Below are 22,514 nucleotides of genomic sequence, written 5' to 3' on the forward strand. Positions count from 1 at the left end.
TGGGATTGCTCCGTTCGGCGTGATCAGAGCCTCCGAGGTACTTGAACCCTGCCCGCCTTCCACGCACCTCTCTGTAGAGCCGCTGCCCTGCAAATCACCTGTAAACTGCTCTGACACATGATCCACTCCCACAGACGTCGAGTGGAAACACATTCACACGGAGAGCGAGGGAGAAACCGCCGCCGTTTGGCTGTTTTTTGACACCAGCACTCGATTAGCTGTCCCGCTCTGGAGTGGAGGCGCTCTCAGAGCAGAAATAAGAGAGCACCTCTCTTTCATGACACACTCGTGAAAACGTGAATTTCTATTTTTAATCTCAGTTTTGGGCGACGCACGCCGTCGCAAAGGCAGCAGTGGGATTTGAACCTTCATGCCTAGAAGGCCGACGGGAGGATGCAGGGAGCTCAGCACCCCCCCCAAAAAAAAGGAGAATAAAAAAACAACGGCTGCTGATTAGTCTTTGTCAAAATATTTGCAACAGAGGAATTCCAGCAGGCGAGCGTGGAATCGGCTCTCCTACAAAAGAGCCATCTTCCCTGAGTAACAAGTTGGTGCAACGAGTGTCGACAGCAGAGGAGCTGAAATCCCCCCCGGGCCACAGAATATCCCGCTATTGTAGTCTTAACCCGCGAGACCTGGCTGGGAATGTGCAGCTTTCACAGCCACTTCTCATCCGATTTGTAGCCGTGCCGCTGATGTGCGAGCGCCCGGGACGCAGACGGTCACTCGCTGCCTCTTCCTCCTGTTCATCACCTCCTGAAAACTCTTTATTTCACCACAAACATTGGGGGGGGGGGGGGGGGCTGGTTTGTGTGTGTACCCCCCACCCCACACACACATACTTTTTTTCATCTTTCTTTTTGTATTTTTTGTTCCACAAGGCAAGTTTCATTAAAGATCCAATTATGCAAATCAGGTGCTGGAGAGGCAGTCGAATATGCACCATAATGGTGTACAGTAATCGTTCGACACAATATACGGCATCCGGGGCCAGATTTACGAGTGCAACAGAACTGGAACGCCTCCGTCCTTTGGTGAAAACCTCTTGATCATAATTAAAGGTGCAGGAGTCCTCACTCCCTCCTTCTCTCTCTCCCTCCATCTTGTGCTACTTTGGCGTGCTCATTAGCCGAGGTCTGGAAGTTTACAGAGGTCACATCCACGACGCACAGCAGCTAAAGAGCAGACATGACATGCGCCTCGCAGTCAGAGCCGGTGTGTGAAGTGGGTCTAACCTTCCATCTCGTGGAGGTATTTACCACCGTCTTAGCCGAGCGCGGCTGAATGCTAAGCAGGAACAATTCTCTGCTTCAGGACCTGTGATTGATGCGTGCGTGCCGGTTTGTGTTAAGCTGTTGTCTGTGGAAATGACACGGCTGAAAACACAGTGCCGTTCGACACATCAAACGGGAAAACAGCCCTGGCGTCGCGCGCCGCATTCTTAAATCCAAAATGCTAACGAACTTTGAGGGAGAAAGAAATAATACCAAAGTGGAGCCAAACTCTGTAAAACCCTAATAACGCCGGGGGCGGGGGTGGGGGGCTCAGCGGGGAGCCGCGGCAAACAAAGAGGAATCTCACGGCTACGCGTTCCAGTTTTTCACCACATTCCTGCTGCTGATGGAGGACGAGGCCGCAGCAGCACCTGGGTTCTGAGCGACCTGCGAGCAGGCGGGTCTCCAGATCTGAAGTACAAAAACACCCCCCCCCCACACCCCACCCCTCGGCCGCCCAGACAGGCAGACGCTCCTTGCGATGGCACCCCGGCATGAGAGGACTGAGTCGAGCCTGTCTGTCAGCGCCTCATCTGCCCCACACTCTTTATTCTTAGATCAAACTGACGGCCATGATTACCCCCCTCTAACCCACCCCCGCACCGCTGCTCCTCCAGCTCTCAACCTCCCGACTCTTATCGAGCTCTCGGGGCAAACACGGGAAAGCTGCACACCGATCCTTCACTCACATTTCAGAGCAAATTTATTTCCTGCTCATTTTTCAAACTGCCGTTAATTTACAGAGAAGACGCAGAGCTGCTATTATCCCCCCCCCCCCCCCATGCACACAGACAAATATGTGCTTTACATTAAAATACGTGGAATCATCGCAGTTTCAAAGGTTTACTTATTTACAAATTCCATCAACACAATGAGATCCTAAAAAATGCTAAATTATGAGAAACAGGTCAAACGCCTTCCTACATCCTCCAATTTTTCTCACAGGGGGAAAACTCAGAATTCCTGCTCCCGATAAAAGTTTGAGTGAAAAATTCATTTCACAAAAAAAAACAAGAAAAAAAAAACATTTCTGTCGCTCACATCCCAGATTTGATTGTGTGTGTGTGTGTGTGTGAGTGTGTGTGAGTGTGTGTGTGAGTGTGTGTGTGAGTGTGTGTGTGTGTGTGTGTGTGTCAGATCAGCATCAATAACATCTTCTTCTCTAGCTTGAACTCTGAAAATCAAGGTCACGGAAGCACGGCCTGTGTTTCACACACACACACACTCACACACACTCACACACACACACACACACACACACACACTCACACACACACACACTCACACACACACACACACACTCACACACACACTCACACACACACACACACTCACACACACACTCACGCTCCTTGTTAGTAGAGTGAGGACGATGTCAGTATCTCAGCCTTGCCCTGTAGGTACCACACAGGAACAGGGTGGCAGGGGTGTCTGGGGGGCGGGCTACACATATGAATTAACGTGTGGCTGCTGACGGCACCTGGCCCCATCCCACCTGCCCACCACCGGAGCCCTCTCCCATAATTACCCGAGGCAGGCGGCTGCTGGGAGCTGCGGCTCGCTCGAGTCTGTCCGACCGCCTGCGCAGACGTCCTGAGGACTGCTGCGTTATGTAATGCATGTGGTTTTGTGTGTTCCTGTCATGGCGCTCGGGTGTCTCTGATTTTCACTGTGTGTGTTTTTTTCTTTGCTTTCCCACAAGTCCGATTGTGTGCACGTCAAATAATTTGGCGAGTGTCGGCCTGACAACAGCGGCTGCTGCCTAGTGGGTCTCCTCAGCCGCGGGACCGACTGATTGACAAGCAGCTGAGAGGACGGATTGGATCCCATCCTTTGCCGTGCTCCCCCTCTCTGCCTCTCCCCCTGCGTCTGTCTCATCACTTCCTTCTCACTCGTTTGCGGCTGAGAGATGCGTATCGCCGCTGTCGGTCACGGCCCGTGGCCCCCCTCCGCAACGCTGACATGGACACAGGTGGGAAGCGACTAACGCGAGGCCGGCGACGACACATTTCGAGCTCGATCGGTCAGAAAGTTGCAGCACAGGAAAATGTCAGATCTGTGTGTGTGTGTTTCTGCTTTAATAAATCTCACACTAAACATCTCACCCATAAACAGGAATTAATCTCTGTGATTTGCCGTGAAGTGAAGATAAATAATGTTTGCATATTTCATGAGAATTCTTATTTTTAATGACAACAACACTTTGAATTAATTGGATAATTAATCAGCAAGTGGTATGTGAGGCTGAAACCTATATGATTTTTATTTTATAAAGCTAAACGAACATGAAAGAAATTACTGACAGTCCACCGAGGCCTGACACACACAGGAATTCCTCCGACAGGCCGACCTGCAGAGCGAGGCCTTTTCTCAGAGTCTTCCCAAATATTTCACGCAGAAAGAATGACAACATGTGGAGCTGCACGGCCAAACACACTCGTCCGTGTGATGTTTGCGAGGGACAGAGAGGAGCTGACTAAAGGGGTTTACGCCCAGACGGTTCAGTCATAATATCCGCCCTGAGGTACCTCACACAATGACAGCATCTCAGCTCTTCTCAAATCGATCCGAGGAAGAAGCAACTTTCTGTTTCTGCGTCAACTTCAGCAAAGGTCAGAGAACAGCGACTATTTTCAGACAGAGGGGTGCACAGCCCTGTCAAAACGCTCAGGGGTCAACTGGACCTCTGAGAACCCCCCCCCCCCCCCAACAGGTATCCTAAAAACTGATGATTTTTAAAGGAGAAGCTGTGTGTAACAACCCCCCCCCCCCCCCCCCCCCAAACACACACACACCGCAGTGACAGCGGCTCCCAAAAATGTCCATGTCAGCGCGCGACCGTGCGCAATCACGCACGTGCCCCGTCGGTCAAAGCCGACCTCGGCACAAAATGGCAGGTCTCCGGAACTTTGCACCCCCCCACTCCCCCCAGCCTCGGAGCCGGAGCAAAGTTGCGGGTTCCGCCGCCGCGCGCACTTTACGCACACGCGGGGCTCCGGAGCAGAAACCCGCCGCGGGTTAGAGTCTGTGCTGGTGCTCCGATAATTGCTGTGATTTTTCTAATCATGGGGGTGCGGGGGGGTGACTCGGCCCAGCCCGGCTCCTCTCACCTCTGACGAGTTCTGCTCGGTCCTCCCTGCGGACACTTTCCCGTCAGATGCGCCGGTATGAGCCGGTCCTGCCGCCCCGAGCCGCCGGCCAGCAGCCCGACCGCCCCCCTCCTCCCCGCCCGGTGAGCGTCGCGGTAAAGAGCCGCTCCGCTCCGGCGTCGCAGCTGCCGAGCCCGGCGGTGATCGCGCCCATAATCCGCTCCTCGGCGCCTCTCCCCCGGCAGGAGGAAGAGCGCCTCGCGCCCACCTCCGAGAGTTTCTGACCTTCAAGTCCCACAAACACGTTTGAATCCCGGGCTGCTCTCCGGCACTGAGCCCGGCGGGTCCCCACTCCCCGCTCCCAAAAGTCGGATCGCTTACCTTGGGTGAGCCGCGCGGTCCTCTCCTCCGCTCCTCGCCGCAGAAAGTCCGGGATAAACGAGTGTTTCCTGCTCTGCGTCCTGAGCGCCGCTTAACACGAGTAACGAGTGCTAAAAATGACGCTCATCTATCTGCGCTGTAACCTTGTGGCGTATTTAATGTAAATAAGCCTCGTTGTGCTGCCAATCCCCGCGCACACACGCAAAGCCGCTCCTCGGGGACTCGCGCCGATGTTTTAACGCTTTATTATTTGTGCCTGAACGCGCGAGAGAAGAGAATTATTAGAGAATATGACAGATCGATAACGCGACTGCAACGGATGGCTCTCCGCGCACGGCTCCGTGGAAGCGATCCCTGCCCGGAGTGAAAAAAGAAAAAAGAGTTTTCTTTGAGGAGGGGAGATTTCCAACAGGAGACCTCAACTTCGAGTTGGCACAACTTTTTTTACGCGATGCGTAAAGAAAAAAAAGCACACATGACAGAAAGACGTCGCGCACTGGCTCGACTGCAACTACAGGCTGCCTGTGCGCGGTGCTTTGGATATATTATGCTTCTATAGGGGGGTGGAAGAGACTGAATAATGCAATTATAGATTCAGTGTCCCAGCCTTGACAAAAGACAGGGCTTCAATGGAGGCTTTGTTAAAGGATTATATAATGATTATGGGGTAATTATGGGAACGGTTTGGTAATAATAAAAAAGTATCAAGTGCTCTCTTGTACGGACAGCTTGTTTTCTACAATGTAAGAGCACGATAAGACGGACGGACAGACAGACAGGCAGGCGGTGCTGCTGACAGCTAGTGGCGGGATGACGGCAGACAGCCTCGATTATTCAAAATGTCGAACCGAGAGAGGCATTAATGTCAGCGCCTGAGATGCTATCAGATGTCCGCGGAACCGGACGTGGGCCCACAGCGGGGTATCTGGGGGTCATATTCAGAAGAGCCCCCCTCCCAGCTCCCAGCCACTGCTCTCGTGATCTTCTCCCCTCTGCGTGCTGCTTGTGTCACGCCGAGGAACATGGAAGCGGTCAGTGTGACAGCGCGCAGGAGTCAAACACCTCTACGTCTTCTCTGAATTCCACGCAGACAACTTTCACCGCGTGAAATCTACACGCAGCTGCGGCGAGCAGCTTTCATCCCAACCACGGGGCAAACGAGAGAGGCTGTAACATCCCGTGCCAGCCCCTGGCCGCCAGCAGCCTGCTTTTAAAAGATATTTGCAGCTCTGTGACACATTAGTGGACCAGCTCGCTGCCTCATTATGCGCTATGAAAATCTGATTCCCATGCTGCTCCTAAATGCTCCCATGGAATTCACTTTCTTTTCTTCGTTTTTCTTGAGCATTTTCCAACATAATAATAAAAAACTTTTCCTCCTCCTCCCCCCAAGAAATTAGCATAAGCATTCCCCATCAATAACAGGGCTATCTCTATGGGAGTGATAGCAGCGAGCAGTAGGGGTGTTTCTTTTACCGATTCTCCATGGATCAACAGCGCGTCATCAGCTCCTTTTGAACTTGTTATAGCAAGTCAAGTGATTCTTTATCGGCTGACAGGCCTGACAATCCTTCGGCGCTGGGAAAGCAGGTCCAAAGGAAGTGGCCATATGGACTTGAGCATGCAAATTTACAACAATGCGCAAAACTCGTGTTGTTCTCCGCGACGCACGGCGACGTGGAAGCGCGAGAAACACGCGTGCAGGTGGACTGTCAGCGCGTGCACGTGTGCGACACACACCGACACGCTGGCCTGTGCACGCCGGACAATTAAACCGAAAATCACTACGATGGTTTTAAAATAAATTAGTCAGACGAATTTAAAATATTTCCCATTATTTAATCAGTTTATCTAATAAAAAATGGCAAACAAAAGTATTTTATTAATTATATTTTTATCTTAAATTTGCTAAAAACTCCAGAGGTTAAAAAATAAAAATAATAATAATATTAATTAGAGCAAAACATAATAAACACACGAACAAAAATCTACATTAGCTAAGGAGGAAAATACAAAAGCATCCGAAATCAGGAAACATTTACACTGTGATGACAGGAATGTCGGACTGTCTCACATGATGACTGAAAACCACCTAAACTTCATGTAAGGTGAAGAACTAAGATTTTGTTGATTTTTTTGGAGCGACAAATTTACATAATAATAATAATAAAAAATTAGTCAATAAAATCAGAAATAGATCCAGGGACAGCTGGAAATAAGAAACAGTGCTGGGACAGTTTTCTGTTGGATGTAGGTCAGTTAGTGAGACCCAGAATATCTCTGTAAATAAGAATATCACAGTGTGGAAGGACAAAGCAGATCAAATCACTGATTTAGCTGCGGTATATAATCTGGCAGGGTGAGTACAAGCTTCAGTGCTGGTGATGACTCTCAGTCGTCCACAATAGACAGTATGCAGCAAATGCATAAATATCACAATAATCCAACACTGACAGAGAGTGAAAGCAGGACGTCTCTGACCTCAATCAAAAGAAAAATCCAGCTTGAACTTGAGTTTTCTCTGAAGGTGTTTCTTAATGTGAGACATAAAAGAGGGTCAGATATTAAATAACAGCCCAAGTATTTGTACTGAGGTACCGATTCAGTGTGAGAGATTCAGTGGTGTTAATTACTTTACTTTTATTAGCATACAGAACAAACTGCAGAGGGTTTAAAAGCTGATTATAGTCAACATCACTACCACCAAAACTCTCTGTATTTTAAATGAAAGAGTGGTCCCAGGATGGAGCCCTGCGGCACGCCCTCATCAGCCAGCTGTTTACATCCCAGAAGCACAAAATAACAACATTTCATCAAAGCTGCCGGTGTCCTTATCATCAGTCCCGTGATATACATGCAACGGTGAGACACGTGTTTACTCTCATCTTTTTTTTCTGCTAGCAAAGAAAAGACACGCAAAGGCAAAAACCAGACGTCCACAGTGGGGTCGGCAGTCTGACAATCAGCACTTTCAGCTCTAAAAGCCATCCAGTGCTCATGGATGCTCGAAACCACACGCAGGACAATCCACCCACGACGCTGTCAAAGCAAAGCAAGCCCCAAAACAAGAATCTGCAAAAGGTGGATGTTTTTACGTTAATCGTATTTTCACTGTAACCAGGTTTTGCTCAGGGCCTGGTGTGTCCCTCTGATGGTTTTAACCATTTACAAACCTTTATAAACTTTAAACACCAAGTCTTTTATTTGAAACCAACCCGGGACACACAAACGTGATGAATTTAACAGTAAATTTAAAAAAAAAAAGTTTCACTGCCTTTTTTTTATTTGAATTTATTCAAGGTGTGATTTTGACAATGCTAAATAATAAAAATAAAAAGCCTCTGATCAAATTACATCTGGATTATTTCAAAGTTAGAGAGGAGAAGCCATGCGTATGTGACAAATTGCCGCAAAATCTACTTTTAGTTTCAGAAAATAATATTACTAGTGTGAGGTCAGAGCAGACGACACTTCAGGCTCCGACAGGTGTCAGGTGCGTTTTCAACCGGGCTCAGCCACGTTCAAACGACCCCTCGGCATCGCTAACGGCTCCTTTCAAAATGACCGCGAGCCGGTAAACGAGCCGGGAGGACAGAGTTTGGAGGCGTCCTGCATTCAGGGCTCGGTCGAACAGGCTGCCTTTCTGTGTGTGTGCGTTTGTGCTGAAGGGAGAGGAGGCAGAGGGAGTGTTGGCCGGCAGTCCTGGGAGGGTCATCGCTGCCTTATTACTGCAATGTTAGTGACTAGCAGCTGAAGATGGCTCCGCTCCCTGCCCCTCTGCTTGGGAGTCGTCCAAGACAGCGTGCTCCAAAAACAGACCGGCCACTGTTCGCCTCTCAGATAGATTAAGATGTTATTCCACCGCTCCGGCCATCTCGATCTGCCTCTCTGTGTCTGCCCGCCCCGCACCGAGCCCAGATTTACCACATGGCCTCCTGTTCGTCAGCATCTCCAGAGGCCTCGTGCTAATTTCATCTGGGAGCAGATACAACAGTGTAAGAGCATGGGTGCAATATGACAGCAAGGTTTTCTGCCGCTGAGGGAAACATGTCTCTGTCTGTGTGTGTGTCGCTGTGATGACTGCATGCATCTCCAAAGCCACATATTGTGCCCAGTTTAGATTTAAATGCAAACACAGCCAAGACTCTGGCTTCCCCCGGAGGAAAAGAAATGCTTTTCTTTACTTCAAATTGAGTTTCTCAAAGTCTAATTTGTAGCAGGCCTTTGATGAACAAATGTTTTCAGACTATCCTGCTATAATGAAAAGGGAGTGAGTGCAATTTTAAACAATCTGAAGCCCTGAACCCTCCCTGACTGTAAACTTTAAAAATTAAACTTTAGAATTTGTATCAATTACACTTTCAAGTTCTGACAGGGCCTTAAATAACAGCCAGGAGCGCCGCTATGGAAAATGTTTACCGCTCCAGATCCATTTCCACTGCAGTCCGTCTCCTCCGCCGCTGACATCAATTCCTCATGTGAGGCATTTACATTTTCAACAAATACACACCGAACACACACACTACCGTCCCGGGCGCTCCCCCGATGACTGGGGTCAACGAGTGTGCGTGTTTGTCAGCTCTGATCGTTAATGAAACGCTCGCACAAATACAGCACGGGCAAATATTTAGAGGCCGGCCTGAGGTTTCATCACAGACAAATGTGCGATTCTTCGGGGAGAGCTATACTTCTTTATTTGCCCGGATACGGCATATACCCAAGATCAAACTTGTCTGGGCTTGATGAATGCGGAGCGGCAGGAAGTATACTGCCTTTGACCGATAAGCAGTGTGATTTTAATTTAAATCATATGAATCAATGTCTGCCCGGAGCAAAAATAAAATATATTTAAATGAAACCATCTGACTCTAATTGATTAAGAACAATGTTCCACATAGTAGGTCTAGAATATCCTTGTTTTGATACTGATTTGATTTCTATGTGTTCATGTATCACAGCCCCAGTTTGGGCCTCTCGTGTGTGGCTATTACACTCAAGTCACAGCAGGGACCCCCCCCCCTCCCCGAGCGTACCAGCTCGCTCTCAGCGAGGAGACGGAGAGGAAATGTGATCTGTTTGTTCTGTTTGGACACGACTTGTTTTTTGTGACCGTCCGCACAAATGTGAAAAGCTTCAGGCCCCCCCCTGGCTTTATTCAAGACTGTCCTCCCACAGGAGCTCATCACTGGGGAAACCTGGCAAACATGTGGTCAGCTTTGGATTGTGCTTCACCGAACGCCGAAGGAGGAAGAGCACCTCCCAGGCCACGGTTCTCAAAGGGTGGAGCAGACGTGGACGCCGCACCGCTCCGCGAAGAGTTCACTTTACTTTTGTTCATATAACACCGACCGCGGTCACCTCAAGGTGCTTTGTAGTGAAAAGTAAAGATGCCTCCTTATGAACGAGCACTCGGCGACAGCGGGAAGAAAAAACCTCGCACAGAACCAGGCTCGGGGCGGGGACGGCCTACCACCTGAGAGACAACCTACGCTCTCATCCTTGCTGTGACCGCGAGCTGACGTCCAGGATGGAAATGAGATTCCGAAGGGCGTCTCGCCTCAGCCTGAAGTGGGAATCGTGCTTTCCGGGTGGAGGTCCACGCGCCTGCCTGTTTCTTGTGACTCATCTGTGGAAAATAACATGCTCCAGCATGCGCACAGGTGTCAACCGGACTTTCAACAAGTATAACAGGCAAGGTTATTCGGCCGCTGGGTCTCCAGCTGTCCGTGAGTATAAGCTAGGCTTTAGTCCGAGCTGCTCCTCCTCCACACCTGAGGTGACCACTACAGGTAAGCACTACAGGTCGTCTCCACGAGCTGCAGTTAAAATGAGTCGCAGGTGTTTTTGGCGTCATCCTCAGAGAAATATGCTGGGGGGAGGTTTAACCAGCTCCCGAGTCTGAACTGAGTAACTTCAAGGTGACAACACACAGCAGGCTTGAATCACTTACCTACAGTGTAAAAGTGTTTTTCTGAAAAATCAAACCAATCAGAGACAAACTGGAACTAATCACAGATCAATCGGTCCCTCAGTCAGAGGGACTCTGACGCTGGCTCCTCCACAGCGAACACATCTGGATGTTTTCACGCTCCCAGACACTCTCCAGCTCACCGTCTCCTGTCCCCTCACCTTTCCACCACAGTCCATATTTCCTGGATAGTGTGCTATCATATTTTACTATTACCTATCAATTGGTTTCTAATCGCAGTAACGAGGCAGCTAGCTGGCTAGTGACAGAGCGCTAACGGCCTCGTAGGGAACATTAAGGAGGCCGGGTTATGCTGTGGGCCGTTAACTACCTACAGGCACTGGCTAATGGCTGCAAATGACCTCCTCAGTGGCTATTAGCACATAATTAGAACCTGCAGACCAGTGGTGACCTCCGCCGGACACACGTGATTACTCTTCTGCCCGTGTTCGCCCATATTTTCACTTCCTCTTTTCCTTTCAAACCCTGCGTTTTCCTCTTTCCCGATCCTGTCCTGGAGGACTCCTTTCCACGCCTCCTTCTCATCTCCTTTTTCTGTAATGCTGTAGGATTACATTCACTCCCCGGTGGGAAGACTACCACTAAAATTAATCTCTTTATGGTGCCCCGGTATAAAAATGCTGCCTTAAACGTGTTGTGACGGTGCTGATAAACAGTGTGAGCGTGAGAAGAAATGCAGGTCTCTGGGCTGTGGCAGCACCTGACTGAGCAGCTCTTCCTTAAATCAGAGATGATGTGTCTGAGGCGTGAACAGAGATGAAGCAAAGGTGCTGCCGCACCACAAAAGAGCTCAGTGGCACTAACCTCTGTGTACACTTCAGCGACAGTCTCCCGTTACCCAGAACAAAAGAGACGCTAACTGGTGTCAGCCCAGGAGCGCCGGGAGAACAATGAGAAGGAATGTGCTGATTTCTGTGTGTGTGTGGAAAAGGCAACTCAGTACCAATGCCTTAAATTATCAGTGAATTATCTCTGAGCCTGTGGGAATTATGTGGGTTATTTGTAACAAGCAGTCAAGGACAAGTGAGCCTCGTGTTACAACTATGAGATGAATACTAAACACAAAAAAATAAATTCCTGGCAAACTCTTTATCTCTGCATCTCCTAGCCTTGGAAATAAGGAGCAGGTACACTTTCCTGCGCGCAGCTAGAGAAGAAGCTGCTGCTGATGACGTACGGCAGGGAGCTGGACAAACGCTACTGGCACCGCCACCAACACAGTAAATACAGCTGTTGTACCCCCTGCCCATGTCACTGGTTTGGCACAATAGCACAGTATGGTGATGCTCAGTCAGTCAGCGTGATGTCACAAAGAGAGGAGCCGTCAGGATCCAGGAAACAACAAATTCCTCCCTTTACTCTTCTGTATTCTTCAGAAAGTTAGCCTGACTCTGGGACACATGTGTCACGACGCCCCAGAAAACCCTATGACAAACTGGCACTGCATTGAAGCAGGCAATCCATCCATCGTCCGTACCAGGTTATCCTGTGCGGGGTCACAGGGTGGCTTAAGATTATCCAGCTTAAGGCAGGAAGTGCACAACCTGGACATGTCATGCACCGTGCCCGTTATAAGCCCGTTCATTTTCAGCCCTGGGGATAATAACGTCTATTTGTGAAGTACTTCTAAAAACCCCGACGTGACATAAAGACATGAAAACACAAATAATATGAGAGAAGAATAGAAAGCTTGCATTTAATCTCTGAGGGTATAAAAATCGTTTAGAACAGAGCTCGACCACATCCTGGTGATTTAAAACAGGCAGCGAGAGTCGTTTTAAAAGTGTTGGGACCGCGGCGGCGAGTCGGAGCTCCCGGCCTCAGATTTTCATTTATACAATGAATTGTTTCAAGCAGCAGTCAGGCCTGGATCACGACAACCTGAACCCTCCCTTAGTTACACCCCCGCTGGGGGCATCGCTAACCAGCCTCCCCGAGCCTGGTTCTGCTGGAAGTTTCTCCTGTTAAAAGGGAGTTTTTCCTCCCCACTCTCACCAAGAGCTCGTTCATAGGGGGTCATGTGATTGTTGGGTTTTTCACAGTATTACTGTAGGGTCTTTAGCTTACAAGCACTATGAGGTGACTGTTGCTGTGATTAGGTGCTACATGTTTGATCCTTTGCGTCCACATATGTGGACGTCTCATTTTGGGTTATTTAGACCAAAATACTCAACTTTGCTCTCCAAGGGCCTGATAACCACTTACGAGGACGTTATCCTGCTACTGTTCTATCAAAATTTTAAACAAATATCCTCATATGTGGCTCTTATTTTTCTTTAAAAAAAAAAATCTGGTAATTCTTTGTTTTTACATTCATCGGGCCCCAACCAAATATCAAAGAGAAATTAAAAATGCTGCTGTGGAAGAGTTCGGGTCTTAGGAGGTTAAAGACGTTTGGGAACCATGATCGTATCATTTCTCTTGTTTTAAAATTGTTCTCCCAAATCCATCACATCACATCCACATCACAAACTCTTAACTTTGCTCCACTTACAGTTTCTCTCCTGTTCCACCTTTTCTGATATCAAATTTCTACATTACGAGTTCTGACATAAGAAAATAAGTAAATAAATAAATAAATATGTGTGTGTGTGTCATTTCTTCTATCAAGGCCAGCCTCTGTTTAGCAAATAAAGCCTTGAATGACTGTTGGTTACCTGCTGAACCCTTCAAACTTGAATTGACTTCATATTAACTTAAGAGCAGCTCCACCATGATTAGGCCTCTGTGACCCTCTGTGAGGCCCGAGCACCGCACACTGCCCACCAGAGGCTGAAGACGGCTACTGCAGATGAGGAGAGCGTGGGTGGGAGCCAACGTGAGGTCAAGCCAACGGGGAGTATTCAGATATCCCAATTTCCTGTCCTGTGTCACCAGGTCTTACGGAGCTGTTGTGGACTGTGTCATGAGTCTCTCTCTCACTCGCACGCGCACACACACACACACACACACACACACACACACACACACACACACACACACACTGCAGCCTGAATTCATTTGTTTTCATTTGCTCTCTGTCAGCAGTGCTTCGCTCTCTCTGCTCACAGGGTTTCAGTCACTGCTGCCTCTTCATTCTGTCCTGCACACACCTTTAACGGGGAAGCACACGTCACCGGATGCTCACGCACGCAGCGCCGCGGCACGGCCGACAGCAATGATCGCGGCCTCAGCGTGGGCCAATTACGGTGCAAAAATAGCGGCCAGTTTGGATGGCGTCTTGTTTCTGGGGGTTCCAGCCGAGTGTGGTGCAGCAGCAGCTGTGCAGCGTGATGGTCAAATATCGGGCATGTACGCGGAAATGCGTACACTAACGCAGACGCACAAATGACATTCAGACGTGCGATCCGTACCGCACACATGAGAAGCATGGGAGCAGGAAAAGGTTATTCCTCGAGCGCAGGTGGGAGCAAAGCTTTAACCTGTAAGAGAAGAGGAAGATGGTGGAAATTGCACTTCCCTGTCATCCATTTCCCGGAGATGGCTGCAAACCCCTGGACACACTTAATCAGGAAAAGGGCACACCTCCGAGTATCCATTCTTTTGTAATGGCATTATACCGCACAAGTAAGATTTAGAGATCCCTTAATGTGGCACAGTCTTCTGCATAAAAGTATATACAAAGGTTAATATTGCAATAATATGTTCCTGGAGGGCATTGTAATCATTATCTCTCTGGTGGTATCAATTAGAAGCACTTTACTGCAGGTAATGACTAAGATTCCGGTGCAAAATGACATTATTATTATTATCCCCATCTATAATTTCAGAGTGGATACACAAGACGTGGAGGAAAAAAAGAGAAGCACAAGTTCAACCAAAGGTAGGCTTAAAAAGTGAGAGGACTTTTTCCTGTTGGACCGGAGGAAGCTTCTGCACGTGTGCATCAAAGGGCCGAATAACACACGGAGAAAACCCTCCTATTCACCACCTGACTGCTTGCACCGGTTTGCTCAACGTAGCTGTGTGGGTATGAGGAGGGGGGACCGGGCGAGACAGTGAGAGAGATCTGAGGAAGAAAGCTTCAGCAACCTGGCAACAAATATTTGCATTTCTCAAAGCACAGGAGTGTTGTTCTTTGCTCGCTTCTATTTATCCGCACAGACAAAGTGAGGGGGAAAAGGTTTGAAATGTCTGAAAATATGAGCGTCTGCCTGTTTGTGTTCAGCTCCCCCTCACCCCTGAAATCCACAGCATGAATAATTAAGACAGAAGAAATGCTTCAGGTTGTCCGAGTCGGAGGAGAAGGGCCCGGACTTTTGATTCAGCCCGTTTATATTTAATAAGCACGCACCGAGGCGCCTTTTTTAAAGAACTTAATTGGACGTCAGTGACATCCATTACAGGGTTGTCATGGCGCTGACCTTTCCACGGAGGCGATTCATAACCAGGAAGTTACACGAGCCAGGTTGCTGCCTCCTCTGTCACACCCACCCTGACGACGCTCCATCGGTCACACCATCTCTCAGTGATAAACCTCGCACGTGCTCATCGGCGGCGCCGCTGTTCAGATAATCCCGAGCTGGCTTCCTATTGTCGCCGTCCATATCTGAGCTGTGCTCTTAATGATAATTACTATGCAGGGGGCACGTCCGTGTGACGCTTGCTACAAGTGGACGCAGCTTTAAAGAGCACAGAGTCCAGATGCTTTAATTAACCAAAAGCTGAGCAAAAATCCCTGCAAGTAAAGCCGAGGCTGATGGAGGACAAGATATTTGGTCAGTGTGAACAATTTATAATGGCTCCCTAAACTTTCAGCTTAGAGGAAGCGCAGATAAGAGCGTAAAATAATTAAAACTACAGCATCAATTTAGGCCGAGGCATGCAGCGCGCTCACGATGTGTCCTTATAATCACAGCTGCCTTTTGTTTATGGAAAACCTTAAAACAGGAACACAGGGGCCCTTGGTAACCTGCAGAGTGGACCCTCTACCCCCTGGATCCACTTCAGGTAAAACTGCTGATGCACGTTTTATGAACCGATGTTTTAGATCACACTCCGCTCGTGGCTTCAGCTGCTTTTCGTCTTTCCCCTCTGAAATCCACCCAGCAGTAACCCCCGACGCTCCGCGCTGGGCTCAAAGGTTTCCATCACATTTCAGGCTGCTTAGAAACTAAATGAGCATCAAAGGTGTGAAAAGGGTTGGCGTAATAAGCAAATGCTTCAGCCAATACCTTTTGATTAGCCTTGTCTCATGCTTTCTTGCTTTGTGGTAGATCTCTGTTCTGTTTTCACTGAGATATTTGAATGCTAATCAATAAAAAATCAAATCAAAAAAAGGTGAGTGAGGGCGCTCTGTGCCCGAGCAGCTACTCCTGTCGCGTCTTATGTACCGATGTGTACGGGTAAAGAGGAGGTGGTCTCGATGGGCCAAAGAGCTCATCGCTGTCTCCATGCACAATCTGGACAAAGTGAGACTCACTCATCCAGTCGACTTCTTTAGTCTCTCACAGCATTCCTGTTTGGCTGATTTTGGTTTTTGTACTCGACTACAGAGCTTTTTAGTTCTTTCCATCTTATCCAGGTATTCCATACATCTGCAGCAATGTTCCTCCTGAAAGAATTCCGAGGCGCTCCCAGATCCACTCCTCCAATGGTTAACCTGTACCAGAGCACGAGTTAGTGGCAGAGCAGGTGATGCATCTGAAATGTTCACATCTACACTTTATAATACAGCACACACTCGCCTGCAATGTGATGATGTGCGTACAGGAAACAATAAGTGATACTTTAATTTTAGGTCATGTGTAAGTAATAATGGATTGCATTTATACAGCGCTTTACAATGCCACTATTCATTCACTCTCACATTCACACACTGGTGGAGGAAGCTACAGTTGTAGCCACAGCTGCCCTGGGGCAGACTGACAGAGGTGAGGTTGCCATATCACGCCATCGGCCCCTCTGGCCAACACCAGTAGGCGGTGGGTGAAGTGTCTTGCCCAAGGACACAACGACTGAGACTGTCCGAGCCGGGGCTCGAACCGGCGACCTTCCGATTACAAGACGAACACCCAACTCTGGAGCCACGATCGGTACGATAAGTAACTATATTTAATGCATGAAATCTGTAAGTAATTTTAAGTACTGCATCATTAGTTTTGCAGGAAAACAAACAATATTTCTTCATCTTACACTGAAGATCTTCTTCCTGCCTGAAGAGGAAGCACTCCTTGGCTCCATCATGATGAGGTCACACAGAGAAAATAAAAGGACTAACAGAGCATCCATCACACACATCAGCTTAATGAAGTAAAGATGTAAAAAGGCCGAATTAATCCACTCCATAATACTCGTCTGTGTCCCGTAAAGTACAGAGTACTTATGACAATTTGTTTGTTTTACCTCAGAATTACTATGAAAATGAAAAATACTTGACTCATGCAGTACTTTGATTTATTTTCAGTATAATTACTTTTACCCCTTATTCTAGTGTGCCGGTTTATAGGTAAATATAATTTTAAATAAATTATAAATTGCATGTGATCACTTACAACCTCAGTCGGAGGCTGTACCACTGATAAATTTAGCAGATAACATGAAAACCAAACCATAAACGTGATAAAGACCCACCTAAGGCACTGCCCTGGTTTCTGTGGCTGACCCTTACCACACCTGTGGTTACAGGTAACCTTTCAAAGGTCTGAATGACTGAGACACACGGACGTTTATTATTGTAGTTGTAGCAGACAGCAGCGATTATTCTCCAGGTTCTCCGCCTGCGGCATGTTCTGGTTAAACTGACCACGCCCCCTCCCGGCTCACAGAACAGGACCAGCTGCAGTCTGAGATGGAGGACGTGGACTCTCTGCAGAGTGGCCTGGCCACCAACTCAGTCATTGGGAGAACACGTGTCGGGAGGAGATGGTTAGAGGTGACTGAATCTTTAAAAATCAGCAGTAAGGAGCAAAAATCCATCGTCCTCGGCTTTCAGATGAAATTCACTATAAAAGCCTGAAAACTAGCAGCAGCAGCAGCGTGACGCTGAGATGGAAAGTTTGATTCCTGCAGCCTGTGAGGACGCTCGAGTGGCTCCAATAAATATAATTTTATCAAAAGAAAAAATAAAGTAAACACGGCACAAAAGAAGACTTTGAAGCATGTGAGTCATCTCTGAAACCGCTGAAAACAAAGGTGGATGGAGCAACGGGCAGCAGCCCCCCCGCCCACCCCTCTGTATATAATGTCTGCCACATTTTAACTTCCTCTCTATCCAAGCAACTTTCCTGTGTTTTGTATATGCTGTCATTTTCCAGACTGTTGGCTGTGACATATGAAATGTCGACCCGTGCACCTGCAGTTTGGGATCAGATAATCCAGTCGGAGCTCGGTTTAGCTGCATATCAAAGAGCGTGTTTATAGCCAGTGTTTATCTTATTGTCCGAGCAGTGTTTGCACGACACATCATGGAGAACATTATTCTTAAAGTGAGCCACATTCAAAAACAAAATTGTGAAATCTGATTAGGGCACCGTCGCTGCAGAGCACCACGTCGGAGTCTCCCCGGATCAGAGCGCCGTGCATCCGTCATGCTATAGAAGCTGTATACAGAGAGCGGGTCAGCTATAATAAAATGTCTTGTTGTGGTTGCGTGTTGGCGAACAATTGCTCTTTCTCCAGATTCCAAGCCAAACCTCAGCAACAGACAGGAAACACTAAACCAGGACATATATCCTCCCTCCACATAGTGTTTACAACTCAGTACAATACGTTTCTGCTAAATCACCAAACACGGCGGGGCAGCGGGGAGGACAAAAGACAATCTGGACGCTGATAATCTCCCACTTAGAAAAAGAAGCAACAGTAAATAACCCGAGCGAGCGCATGCCAGCGGAGCAATAGGCTACGAGCGTGTAATGTTTAACTGAGCAATAACAGCAGAAAAGAGGGAGTTATAATCCTAAGTGTCTCCTATATTAGCGCAGATGAATCTAAAGTTAATATGAACAGGGGCGAGGTTATAGCACCTTCCTGAACGGTGCCGCAGCGCACCACGGCACAGCGGAGCCCGGAGGCAATAGGCAGAAACATAAGAGAAATGGAAAGGCTGAGCAATTCACCCAAAGGGATTAGATTTTAAATAGATATCAGCCCATATACGATTTCCTCTTTCTGTCTCTTGTCTGTAAGTGGGTGTAATTTGGAGTGCGTAATGAAGGAAAACGGAGCTATAGGTTAATCTCATTGACCTCCACACTCTGGGGACGGCGGGTTATAGTTAGGCGATATTCACCCATCTCCCCCGCCGGCGCGCTCCGCCTGCCCTCAGAGAGGTAATGAAAGTTGTGAAAGTGACTCGGAGCAGTGGGAAAGAAATACAGTTGTTCCAGTAAAAGGACATAAAGCCCGAATGGAAATTCGCTCAGCAGGACTAAAGCGTGCAGCAGAATTCAGCTTAAACGTCCAGCAGGCTGCGCACTCACTGTTAACGTTACAGAGACAAAAACCCCAGGGACAGATTAGGAAGGGGCGGGAGGAGGCTAAAGGTGTGTGCACACAGGAAGTGTTTCAGCTGCTTTTTACGGTCATCCATCAGTCAAACAGAGCTCATGCTGAGTCGTCTCCTGGCTCTGATAAACATGTCTGACAGTCAGGATCTGAGTTTTCTGAAATCTCAAAACTTTGATCTGGACATCGCGGTTAGCGGCACCACTCCAACAGCTCCAGCAGTTGGCTAAGGTTTTTACTCTCCAATGTGCACCCACGAGCCTAACATGACCCTCCACATTGGGCACTGAATTGAGTAAAGGTCAAATTGTGCACCTTCTGTTACCTTAACTGTTTTCACACATATATGAAGGCTAAAGGAGTTAGCAGAACAGAAGTTAAAACATTATTCAAAAGAGACAAACTTCTGACTTAATACTGTTTTACCTCCAGATGTCCATCTTCGAGTTGATTGCCGTATGCGAATATGATTAATCATGGGATGGTGCGCTGTCTGTGATAAAGCCTGCTTTACTTGCTTGTCATGCTGGAAGTGAGAAAAAAAACTTTTAAGTGGCCCGAAGGCCGGCAGTGATTTCTAAAGAATTTCGATTTCAAGGTTCAAGGTTCTTTATTCGTCACATGCATAGTTATACAAGTATAACACACAGTGAAATTGTAACCTGATACGCTCCTCGACTTGTGCAAAAGGGGGGGGAGAGACGAAGAACATTATATATTATATACATTAGGTGAATGTGCAGTAGTAGCATTGTATTTAAGGAAAGCTAAACGCAAACTGACTGATTACACACCATTATAAGGACCGGGTGAAATCAAACAGGTACAGAACGAAGTATAAACATAGAAAAGCATATAAAAGCTGACAAGAGCCGGCAAAATAACAACAGCAGATGGTTATAAGCTAACATTATGCCAGCTAATGTTTGACATAAAAATCACGCTATCCCTCTGATAAATAGTATGATAACATTCTCACATCAAGTTTATTCACTAAGCATCTGAGTTCAACAATTTTACATCCACTTCAAAGACAGTTTCACTAACGCTGGCTAACACTAGCTAACAGAGGCTAAAAGTAGTAAGTAGAGGCTAACATGATCAAACAGCAGCTAATAAAGGCTAACAATAGCTAACAGATGCTAACAGCACAAAACAACAGCTAATAAAAGCTAAAAAGTAGCTAAGAGATGATAACAGCAGCTCACAGCACAAAAACAGCAGCTAATAAAGGCTAAAAATAGCTAAGAGACGCTAACAGTAGCTCACAGCATAAAACACCAGCTAATAAAGGCTAATGATAGCTAACAGAAGCTAACAGTAGCTCACAGTAGCTAATAAAGGCTAACAATAGCTGACAGAAACTAACAATAGCTCACAACAAGCAAAAAAGCAGCTAATAAAGGCTAACAATAGCTATCAGATGCTAAAAGTAGGTCAGAGCAGCAAAAACTGCAGCTAATAAAGGCTGACAATAGCTAACAGATGCTAACAGTAGTGCACAGCAGCAAACACAGCAGCTAATAAAGGCTAATGATGGCTAACAGAACCTAACAGTAGCTCACAGCAGCTAATAAAGGCTAACAATAGCTGACAGAAACTAACAATCCGGTCGTTAAGTGATGACGTGACGAATCCTACTTCCGGGCCTAAAGTAGTCTGCGTTTAATATGGCTTTTGTGTTGTTAACATGTTTAATGTTATGTATTTTCTTCTATTTAATCTCAAAAAGCTCCTAAAACAGTCAGTGATCACTGCTGACCTCCCTTGGCTTTTATTACCGCTAATCATTTATTTAAGCTCAGTTTTTAAAACCTTAGGATGTAACTACAGCCCAGCCCATGCAGCAGTATATGAATGACTAACCTCGTATTGTGGATGGATTATCTCAGTTGTTCTCCTGGCTGAAGTTTGGTCCTTTTACAGCATCCTGCCATGCGATTACGTTTGCTCCTGACCACCGAGAACACTCACGTTAACTTTTATCGAGTGGAAAAAAAGTTAGCTTGTTTATATTATGCTAAAATAGCTGTATCGCTAGCGGTCACGTAGCACCAGCTAGCCAAACTTCAGTAACCCTACAAACATCACTGCTGTTTAGTTTTCTGTCTTCATTTATGCTGGAATTGATAACAGAGCTGTACGTTTTAATTTGTTTCCAAAACCCCACAGTCAGGACATGCTATATTGTATTTAGATAGAAGCTAGCGAGCTAACTCCCTGCTAACTTCTAACTCCGTTAAATGTCATAAATTCCGTTTTCATTGATGCCTGGATGATAAACTCAATTGTTACACCTGATAGAGCAGAACGCTGATCATTTTATTAAAGATGAAAGACTTTATACAGTTTTTCAACTCTCAGTAATGCCATAGTGATCGTTTGATATATGGACCTGCAGCGGAGTTTAGGCCCAGACACGGCTAGTGACGTCAGACTTAACGACCGGATAGCTCACAGAAAGCAAAACAGCTGCTAATAAAGGCTAACAATGGCTAACAGATGCTAACAGCACGAAAACAGCATCTAATAAACGCTAAAACTAGCTAACAGATGCTAACAGTACCTCACAGGATAAAAACAGCAGCTAATAAAGGCTAACAATAGCTAACAGATGCTAACAGCACGAAAACAGCATCTAATAAAGGCTAAAAATAGCTAACTGATGCTAATAGTAGCTCACAGCAGCAAAAACAGTAGCGCTTAACGACACATGCACATACCCTCAACAGCTCACATCAGTATGGCAGTCAGAAATGCGCTTGTCTGTCTCATCAAATCCTATCGGACTCCTTTCACAAAGTTTTAAAGCCTCTTCCAGAGTAAGTAAAGCAGGACATTTACAGCTGAGGTAAGCAGCAGAGCCTTTGGCAGACAGGGAAAATCTCTGGGGCGGATCCGGCTCGTTATGGTGTGTAGCCTAAGTTTAATCTCTATTGGCTGACAGCCCCTCCAAATTATTCACTGAACAGGAGGGATAAGAAAACAAAACTCGGCACACTTCAACCAACTAACATGTAACAGAGAAATGTTTACACGCTGTAACTTTAAGACTGATGTGAGAACAGTGTTGAGACACATAAACACACAGTGAAACAAAGTTTGGAGACTCTGGAAGACTTTAATGACCCTCAGGAACCCTGACGGTGTCACCTACACTGTGTTTGTACTTCTGCCAGTGCTGTATTGTATTGTACTGTATACAGTATACAGTAGTAGCACACAAAGAGTGCAACTGTGTCAAATGCATGAAAGATGACAGAGAAACATAGCGGTAAAAATCCCAGCACCCTCGGACCAGAAGCCATAAAGTTCCTTTAATGGGATACGTGG

At 47.0% G+C, this 22,514-nt stretch overlaps 1 protein-coding gene across 7 annotated transcripts in view; it reads right to left on the reverse strand.

The window, feature by feature from the left end:
* Positions 1–22,071, reverse strand: part of znf536 (zinc finger protein 536) — a 167,881-nt gene extending 145,810 nt beyond the window's left edge. For 3 of the 7 annotated variants that reach the window (XM_040012051.1, XM_040012044.1, XM_040012045.1), the window contains exon 1: positions 4,745–5,854. The gene's annotated coding sequence lies outside the window, so the exon portion shown is untranslated. Of the gene's footprint in view, positions 1–4,744; positions 5,855–19,607; positions 20,562–21,047; positions 21,077–21,904 lie in introns of those variants that run through there. The other 4 variants (XM_040012046.1, XM_040012047.1, XM_040012048.1 and 1 more) reach the window with 3 other exon arrangements.
* Between the last annotated feature and the right edge of the window lie 443 nt (positions 22,072–22,514).

This window comes from Simochromis diagramma, unplaced genomic scaffold (assembly GCF_900408965.1).
Source record: "Simochromis diagramma unplaced genomic scaffold, fSimDia1.1 OVJJ01000603.1, whole genome shotgun sequence".
NCBI lineage: Eukaryota > Metazoa > Chordata > Actinopteri > Cichliformes > Cichlidae > Simochromis > Simochromis diagramma.